Source organism: Priapulus caudatus, unplaced genomic scaffold (assembly GCF_000485595.1).
Source record: "Priapulus caudatus unplaced genomic scaffold, Priapulus_caudatus-5.0.1 Scaffold117, whole genome shotgun sequence".
Lineage (NCBI taxonomy): Eukaryota > Metazoa > Priapulida > Priapulimorpha > Priapulimorphida > Priapulidae > Priapulus > Priapulus caudatus.
In genome coordinates, this window is record NW_014577178.1 from 322529 (window position 1) to 332356 (window position 9828).

Sequence of the window (9828 nt, forward strand, 5' to 3'; positions counted from 1 at the left end):
ATTGAGTTTTGTGGGACAGGATTGACAGAATTGAGTTTTGTGTTCACAAAATTGAGTTTTGTGGGACAGGATTGAGTTTTGTGGGACAGGATTGACAGAATTGAGTTTTGTGTTCACAAAATTGAGTTTTGTGGGACAGGATTGAGTTTTGTGGGACAGGATTGACAGAATTGAGTTTTGTGTTCACAAAATTGAGTTTTGTGGGACAGGATTGAGTTTTGTGGGACAGGATTGACAGTATTGAGTTTTGTGTTCACAAAATTGACTTTTGTGAGACAGAATTGAGTTGTGTGCACAAAAGTGAGTTTTGTGAGACAGAATTGAGTTTTGTTAGACAAAATTGAGTTTTGTCCCACATGGCGCCCCATAGGTAGAGGTTTGAACGTCCTATTTTGGAGCACGCAAGTCGACGTACATTCGAGCCACGTCCACTTTTTGGCAAAAATAGAAATGGCCATAAGTCAGTTCAGGTTCAATAGATTTTGCTCATTTCTGGTATATGAATGAATGAGGACTGGCCCCAAAACATATCACACAGGTTTTGATTTTTTATTATTATTATGCAAATGAGGTAGATTTTGGCAATGTCACTATGCATTTCAGTGTCTGCCTACGGTCAACGATAGCTCAAGAACCGTTTGACCCACATGTTTCAAATTGCATGCAGTTGTTACTCCTATGGGAGAGGTTTGAACGTCCTATTTTGGAGCACGCCAGTCGACCTACTTTCGAGCCACGTCCACTTTTTGGCAAAAATGGAAATGGCCATAAGTCAGTTCAGGTTCAACGGATTTTGCTCATTTCTAGTAGTGAATGAATAAGGACTGGCCCCAAAACATTTCACAGGGGGTTTTGATATTTTTTTAATTATGCAAATTAGGTAGATTTCGGCAATTTCACTATGCATTTCAGTGTCTGCCTACGGTCAACGATAACCCAAGAACCGTTTGACCCACATGTTTCAAATTGCATACAGTTGTTACTCCTATGGGCGAGATTTGAATGTCTTATTTTGAAGAACGCCAGTCGACCTACTTTCGAGCAACGCCCACTTTTTGGCAAAAATAAAAATGGCCATCTAAATTCATTCGATTTTGTTAAATTTTGGTATGTGAATGTGTAAGGCTAGCCCCAAAACAGTTGTTACTCCTATGGGAGACAGATGACAACGTCCTATTACGATTATTTCGTCTAACTGGTTAACAACTCTACAAGCATATCTATATACGTGTAATATTATGTTTTAGATTCTTCGTTACAGTGATTTGACTGGAATATTTTATTCTTTTTATTTATGCGATATTCGAAAACCAAAATACCGATCATTTAGGCGTAGCGCCATCTCTCGTCAAGATTTCAGACTTTCAGATCTGAAACATTTATTTTCGCATCAAAACTTATGCATATATCATTATCAAGAGTATATAATGGGACATATGTCATATAATGGGAGTTCTCCCATATATACTTTTGCTTTGTATATCCCCCTCCCTCTTCTATCACACCCAAGGTGAGCTACAGTGTCATTGACACTTTCATTTAATTTTTGTATCTTTCAGCCGAACCATCTTGACATTTCATTAATTTCAGCGTTCCTCCTACCACCTCTGTCCACGCACTGTCCTTACCCAGACGCAACAGGTAACTGGGCGGGGACATAGAAGTATGTACCGTCACAGGCCTGCAACTGCAATGATTTCAACTGTATGGTAAGATACGGCACTTATAGCTACTACGAGAACCAGCAATCGCCAACAGTTGCACGATTGACAGTGTAGGGGTTAGCGAGAGTCCACATTATCCTTACTTCTACGTCTACCTCTTCCGCTACCTTTATCTACCTCTATCTCTGCATCTGCCACTACTATTATCACTACATATTATTATTCTTATTATTCTTATTATTCTTATTATTATTATTATTATTATTATTATTATTATACGGACAGCATATAAATTTCGAAACCGAAGCAGGTCACTATTTTTTTTATTATATGTTACCTGTAAGACTATTGGTGAGGAACCCAATATTATATCGATATCATTCAATAGGTGTATGCGCATGCCTCAGAAAAATAACGAATAAATGTACGAACATAATAAGATCGCGTCGCATACATAGCTTGATATTTTTATATTCGACAAAAGGTACGCCGTGTTTTTGCCAATATTAAATTTTTAACTAAAAAAACGGCCGAAAAGTTTTAGACAATTTAATTTGGACATTGCGTCGTGTGGAATTATTAAGCCGGCTATTGATTAAATTATGAAAACATGCATGCATCAATAAACCTTTCATATGGTTTGAGAAAGCAATCTGCTTAGTATGGTATAAATAAATGTATTATCAGAATAACCAGTGTTCTACAACATATAACGGCAATAGATAGAACAGTATAATTCGCAGGCCACTGAGCGACACAGCGATTACGAAGAAATCGCGTGCATCGTAATGTGTAAACCTAACATGAGGTAAAAGTACAATACAATATAATATAAATATAAATATAAATATAAATATAGACATAACATGAAGCAATTCGAACCCATGTTATAATCCAACATAGAGGAAGCTCGCTCGGGGGTTGCTTCTTGCGTGTTCTGCGATGCGTAGCGTTACATTGCAAGACTAATCTCTATCTTTTTTTTTCTTTTATAGCAAACGCTTTCAAACGTACTTACTCATACTCTCCCACGACAATAAGAGTGTACCTGTTTTTTTTTCCTGCGGAGCGCGAGTTTCCAAGTTGCTACTTATACAGTAGACGCCGTGCGTACTTTCGCCGCCCCTCTTCGTAGGCAGTTGAAGCGCTCAAGCAGCAAACCTTGTACTCGCATTCGCGAAATCTTCCATTTCTCTCATAACACTGCGTATATAGATATAGCTGTAGGTCACAGTAGAATACGTACAGACACTATACGGATGAACAATATTACACGTACATCCACAGCCCGATGCCATATACACGCACACCCATGGCGTTTCGAAACGTGATTGCCTCACAGTGAACCGCCCCAATAGCAGCATGCAGGCAAGCAAACACGCATGGCTATACTGTGAACTTTTATTGCGATTATAAACCGCCTTATATATTATTGGTGTACGCCGCCCAATGATAACCGCGTACCTTGTCGTTGCGCAGGTATGTCTCGAATTTCTTCTGCGTCGGATCTGGAAAATGCACGGGTGTCGGCGAGAACAGCTATAGATCACACGCATACATTCTTACCAGTCACAGCGAGGAATCATGCTGATGTTCAACCTTTGCTGTGCGGCTACGCACGCGCACTGTAGGCTATATAACGTCGTGATGTCAAGTTTTGCTGCTAACACTCGCACGTACCATGTTTGCTCTGTTCAAGGCACAATAACTCAGTGAAGTTATAAAAGGCAGCATTAGTCTTGTTCTTTGCCCAGGTGGCGTATACCGTACCGCGTAACCAGCGTGATGTAGGTCAGTGGGTATACAAATGGAGGAAAGGTTTCTGTACCTGTCGCCATCAGTTCAAAAATGCGGGCAACGTCACGGTCACAATCATGAGTACACGTCTCATCGGTGCGGCGGGCCAATGTTCAAGTAAACCATGAAACTAATTATCTATTGACAAAGTGCTACAGTAAGTACACGGTTCTACGTTAGTAGTTACATGAATACATAGCCACAAAATGAAGTCTACCAAATCATATAAAATCTATTGTACGAATAGCTATCACATGAAATAAGGCAATCCGCTATTTCAATTTCTACGTCTATTTTGCTGGAATTGTTTTCGCATAAAACAAGCAATAAGCTATGTTTCCACGCACATAACACAAACGTTGAACATGGATATCTGTGAATATTGCGCACGAAGGGTACGTGTAAGCCTACGCATGACATATACCGATATAATTAGACACGGAAATATGACTAGACCTAAGCGGCCGCGTGCTCAACATGCATTACGCCTTTCTACTTGTCTATCATAATTATGATGAATTGTGCAATAAAAATCATCATACATAAACGGGAACTCAGGACACCCTTTTATGTGATATACCGCAGTCTATCTTGCCCGAGTTAGCGTATTATACTAACAGATATCTTCTCGTGAACAAATTGCCTTGCCGACGATCCGTGTCATTTAGTGTAAGATGAGTCGAACCCCCTAATTACCGAGCAATGCAAATTGCGGCGCAATTCGAGTGAAGTGTGTGAGCCGGGAGGGGACAAGGGTTCACAACTAGGTCGACAGAGTCTACGGTACCGGCTTGGTCGTAGCGCTGCCCGATACAGCCGCGCATGCATGAGAGCACCCGGAGTGCACCGTGATCACGGTCGCTCGCACCGCGCTCTGTCAAGTCACGCGCGCGCGATGGCAAGTGTTGGCAAAGTTCAACCACACGCACAGTTTCGTGACGCGTCGTAAATACGCAAATAACGCAAATAAGCAGTAGCAAATACGCGGCAGAATCGACGGGGAGAGACGATCCGAACCGAAGTAGCGGGAATACCCGAGACATTACCGCGATGACCGAGAAGAAACATATCCGAGTGTATGTTTACAGCATGCCGGTGGGGTGAATTTCGACGCGGCGCGACGCGGTCGTGTTGCCGTTGCATATCACGCGATTACCGCGCATGGCTTTTTTTCTGCAGACACGGCAAGGATATCGCCAGTGCAGAGAGACAAGAGCGAGATGTACGACGAGAGAGACGTTGGCGAGAGAAGAGGATGAATCGCGGTGTCGAGAACGCCAGCAGAGATCAACACGCATTAAATTTGGAATTTTGCACAGGGGAGAGATAGTGATCCGCTAGGGGACGGCTCTGATTGGCTAATTTTGTCTCTTATTTATTTTATTTTTTATTATTTTTGGCTAATTTTGTTTTATTTTAGAATTAGGGATAGGGTTAGGGTTAGGGTTAGGGTTAACTGATTTCTATAGCCACAATTTATTTCTATATTCACTATCTCTCCCCTGAGACCTACTATTAAATTTGTGCACACACCCACGCACGCACGCACACACACAGACGTACGCGCACACACACGCGCGCACACAACGCGTGGATGTCTAAAACAGGACAAAAAGATGGGTAGAATGAGCGCGCGCATGCGAGCGCGCGAGAGAGATAGAGGGGGCAGTAACGTACTACGCGAGTGCCGACCGCTCTGGGGACGGGGGGGGGAGAATAAATCGATACGGCATGACTTCGGCGGGCTCAATCAGGCTTCTGTGGCCACACTCTGCTTGCTGTACGCGGGGCATGTGCCGCAGCGCTGACTCACGAACTAAACTGCTCCTTCATTTGCATATCGATTTCTCGCAGGTTTCGCTCGCGGGACGCGCGGGCTGGCTGGATGAGAGCTATTGTAAGATAGGCGCAGATGAAAACGCGTGAGACGAGATATGCGATGTATAGCTTGCGGAGCGGGCAGCAAATAAAACTCGTTGGTAATCGAGTTGCGGGTTTTATAATATTGCAACGGATCGGTTCAGGGCCGCGCTAACGCAATATCGCGTACACAGAGCAACGGGATTTTATCGATGCTACTGCGAGTGTGGCACCGCTGTACACCCGAAGAAATATATTCGTTCCTGATCGTGTCCATTACAATTTTAAATTGGCCATACAAAAAGCTGCATATAGTGCAATATTGTACACCGGCAACGCTGTGTGTAACGCACCACATCTTCGTCTGCTATCGTACGGTTCGTACGCTATGATAGTAGATATTGGTTGTATATATACGCGCGGTTACGTTACCGAAAGGCTTCTTCCGTGTTTTTGTACTCAAGGTTCTTCAATCGACTGTATGCAGGCATTTACAGACAAAAGACATAGACATGCTCGACATGTGGTGGTGGTTTTGTTGACAACTGGCGACAGTAAATGACGATCAAGCTAAACGCTACATGCCCGCGTGTATACTTCTTCATCAGAGCGTGTGCACGTTTGCTAGTGTTTTCATTTATATAGATGATCATAGAGTTGAAACTTGATAGAGCGGGTTTAGCATGCATGTATGTACAACGGTTTAATTAGGACGTCGCGCGAACACATTCATCAAGTTCAATGCATTTCTTCTCCCGGGAAGCATTATAGTCAGTTACAGATTGCACCGATCATGAATACGTTATGACGTGAACGTTAAATATAATGGTAGCCGGTAAGCCATTATTATAATCATACTGCACATATTTTATAAGAAGTCGATTTAACAACGTTGCCCTTGTGCGGAGTGAAACGCAAAAAGCTATCGTCTAACAAATCAGTGAAGAGCACATATATAACTGACGCAGCGGTAAATTCCTGACACGTCGAGAGAAATACGCATGTGCGTGCACAAACAGTCGGATAACGATTTCTGCAGCGAATTTACACAGGTTGCAATTCGACATGCGACATTAATGCGAATAATAAGAACACGCAACGAAAGGATTATATATGATGTCAGAGTTTTATTTATGACAGGAGTCACAGGACAGTGACTCACATCAATGCTGCAAATTAAAGTGATATACCCAGTTATTCTCGGAGGATTTAGCTACCTAGTGACTTATTAAAACGTGGATTTACTCGGATTAATGTATTAAAATATTCCACGCAACACAGCATTGTGTATGTACAGTTAGTGACGTAATCCAGCGACGAGATGTGTTCCAACATGAAATAACTCGATTAACTCATACAGGGCCCATATAGTTGTGTCTTAGAGGAACTGAACGCCGTGATACAACCGCAACTCGTATCCTCACACACGCACAATACAGACAAGCACACGCACGCACTCACGCACGCGCGCACGCACACACGCGCGCACAGCTGGCGCAGTTTTTTTCTATCAAGCATTCTCTCTTGTTTCCGGCTAGGAGAAGCAAATTGTGGGGTTTAACATTGCATTAAAAATCAACATTGCATTAAAAATCAACATTACTTTCTGAGCGGTAGTCTAAATTTCTAACGTACCACGCAGCTAGGGTATCGTAGGGTAGCGACCAGCCTGAGTGTGATACGGTAACTTATAGACATGGTGGTGTATGATGGCGCACATCTAGGGTGCCGTGTGGTAGCGCACAGACGATGTAACGTCACGTGACGCACAGATAGCGTGGCCAAGGATTACATAAAACTAGTGGGACGAGTGAAGTACCCCTAGAATTGTGAGTTGTGGCACAATTTATGGAGCTATGGGGTGTCAACAAGATAGGGTGGCGTGAGGTACCGTGGTGGCGTATGGTGCACGGGTGAGGGTAGCGTACAGCTAGGGTGGCGTGGGGTGGCGCACAACTTGGGTGGGTTGGGGTATTGCACAACTAGAGTGGCGGGGGTCATCCCTATAGACCAAAGGTCCGATAGACCGAAGGTCCAATATACCGAATATTGCAAAGGGTTAGGGTTAGAGTTAGGGTTAGGGTTAGGGCAGGGTCAGGGTCAGGGTCAGGGTCAGGGTCAGGGTCAGGGTCAGGGTCAGGGTCAGGGTCAGGGTCAGGGTCAGGGTCAGGGTTAGGGATAGGGTTAGGGTTAGGGTTAGGGTTAGGGTTATGGTTATGGTTAGAGTTAGGGTTAGGGTTAAGGTTAGGGTTTATAGTGGCATCGGTGGATGTGCGGCATATGCACGTTCGAATACGGCATCAGTGGATGTCCGGATGCGTAGCCTGGAGGCTAGGCGACCGATTCCGGACGTGTAGCCACTGCGTATTCGAATAACCCTTCGGTCTATCGGGCCTTCGGTCTATCGGACCTTCAGTCTATAGGGCTGTAGCCATAGTGTACAGCTAGGGTGGTGTGGGGTAGCGTACAACTAGAGTGAAGTGGGGTAGCGTACAGCTAGGGTGGCGTGGGGTACCGTATAGTTACAGCTAGGGTGGTGTGGAGTATAGTGTACATCTAGGGTGATGTGGGGTAGCGTACAGCTAGGGTGGTGTGGGGTGGCGTACAGTTAAGGCGACGTGGGTTGGCGAACGGTTAGGGTGGCGTAAGTGTGTTGGTGTAAGCAAAGGAGGTATGGAGTACCATACAGATATGATGACGTCGGGTAAAGCACAGCTAGAGTGGCGTGAGACAGCGTACGACTAGGGTGGCGTGGGTGCCAGGCAATAGGCGTGGGTTGATATGGGGGTAGCGTCGAGCTATGTAATAGCGTCTGGTGCTGCACAGAGTGTGAAAGCTCTGTACAACGATTTATGGCCATCACCAGCGAGGGAAGGGCCGCGGTCGTTTGCCGCCGATCGAGACACAAGCAGCGAAGAGTACAACTATAACTATATACTCTACGGAATAGCATGTAAACATGTAACAGCGATGCAGCGCCATCTAGAAATACAAGGACGCACTGCAGTATTATCTACTTTATGCCCGCACGATGTATGGCATGAAGAGCAGGTTTTGCTTTGGCATTTATGTTTTATGTGTAGTACGCTGAGTTCGAGACATCGTCATAGAATCTCGTACTGCACATAAGCTGAAGTAGAGCGTTATCCACATAAAGGCGCATATAAGAGCGCTTTGTGAGACACGACAAAAGCGTTGATGAATTCCTCGCACTACAATAGGCGCAGTCATGCAATGTATATGCCTAGTATTTATTGAATAGTCGCAATTTTATAAGTTCGATATCAATCATCGTTTGCGATCGGACGATGCGAGAAGAACATTCATCAAAGCCATTCAACGGTTGAAACTAATCGCTGCCACACGACTCGAGTAGGATTTTTTTCTCCAGTGGGTCACTTTCATGCACATAGTCGGCGCTGCGCCGGGTTTCAAGAGACCGTGTTTCGGAATGGGCCGCTGCATAACCGCACCACGGTCTGCAACATTATCATGTTAATCAAGCATCCAACGAAAGTCGCCATTGCACTCGCGGCTGGCTAGCAGTAGCGCGATGATATGTGCGTCACGATTTCATGACCGGTTGCATACAGTGTGCATACAATGCCGACGGGGCATGCGCAGCTGCGACGGGAAAACTCGCCGACGCTATTGTAGCAAATGAAGTACAGTCGGCGAGTTGGCTAAATTTCGTTCCTAGAGGCATAAAGATTATAACTGTTTGTTGGCATAGGAGAGCATGTTTGCTTAATGTGTGTGGGACTGGACGGAAACTATAGCACTGATTGCGATTGTTTTGTTGAACCCAATATTAGATTAAGTTTTCGTTGGGCATATTTTTGATGACCGCGTGAGTTATGCGGGTTTGCACAGCAGACGAATGATTTTAAAACAAAAAATAGTCCCAAGCGATTCTTATATCTCTGTTTTGCAGCAAAAAATACTTTAATCTCTTTACTCTACTATGTTTCCGCATTATATATATATCATATATATTAAGCACAAAATTAATATAACAGCGAATATAACGTATAGCGAAAAATCCCCACCGTTGCAAAAGAACACTAAATACATGATAATATCCTACATGCATACGTGAGATAGCAAAGGCCTTAGTACCCTCCTTATCATAAAGTTAGCATAGTGCCTTAGAAGACAAACAGATAGACAAACAAACAAACAGACAGACAGGCAAGCAGACAGGCAGGCAGGCAGGCAGGCAGGCGGACGGGCGGACGAACGGAGGGACGGACGGACGGACGGACGGACGGACGGCCAGACGGCCAGACAGACAGACAGCCAGACAGGCAGTCAGACAGAAAGAAAGACAGAAAGAAAGACAGAAAGAATGAGAGACCGACAGACAGACGCACGCACGCACGCACGCACGCGCGTGCGCGCGCGCACACACACACACACACACACACACACACACACGCACGCACGCAAACACACACACACACACACACACACACACACATAGAGAGAGAGAGAGAGAGAGGAGGAG

At 44.6% G+C, this 9828-nt stretch overlaps 1 long non-coding RNA gene across 1 annotated transcript in view; it reads right to left on the bottom strand.

Moving 5' to 3' along the window:
* The window catches only part of LOC106805554, a 15103-nt gene that overhangs the window by 2934 nt on the left and 2341 nt on the right, over positions 1-9828 (bottom strand). Inside the window, exons 3-4 of the long non-coding RNA XR_001393443.1 lie at positions 3129-3172; positions 2713-2867 (exon numbers count right to left, since the gene is read on the bottom strand). This is a non-coding gene — a long non-coding RNA (uncharacterized LOC106805554). The remainder of the gene's footprint in view (positions 1-2712; positions 2868-3128; positions 3173-9828) is intronic.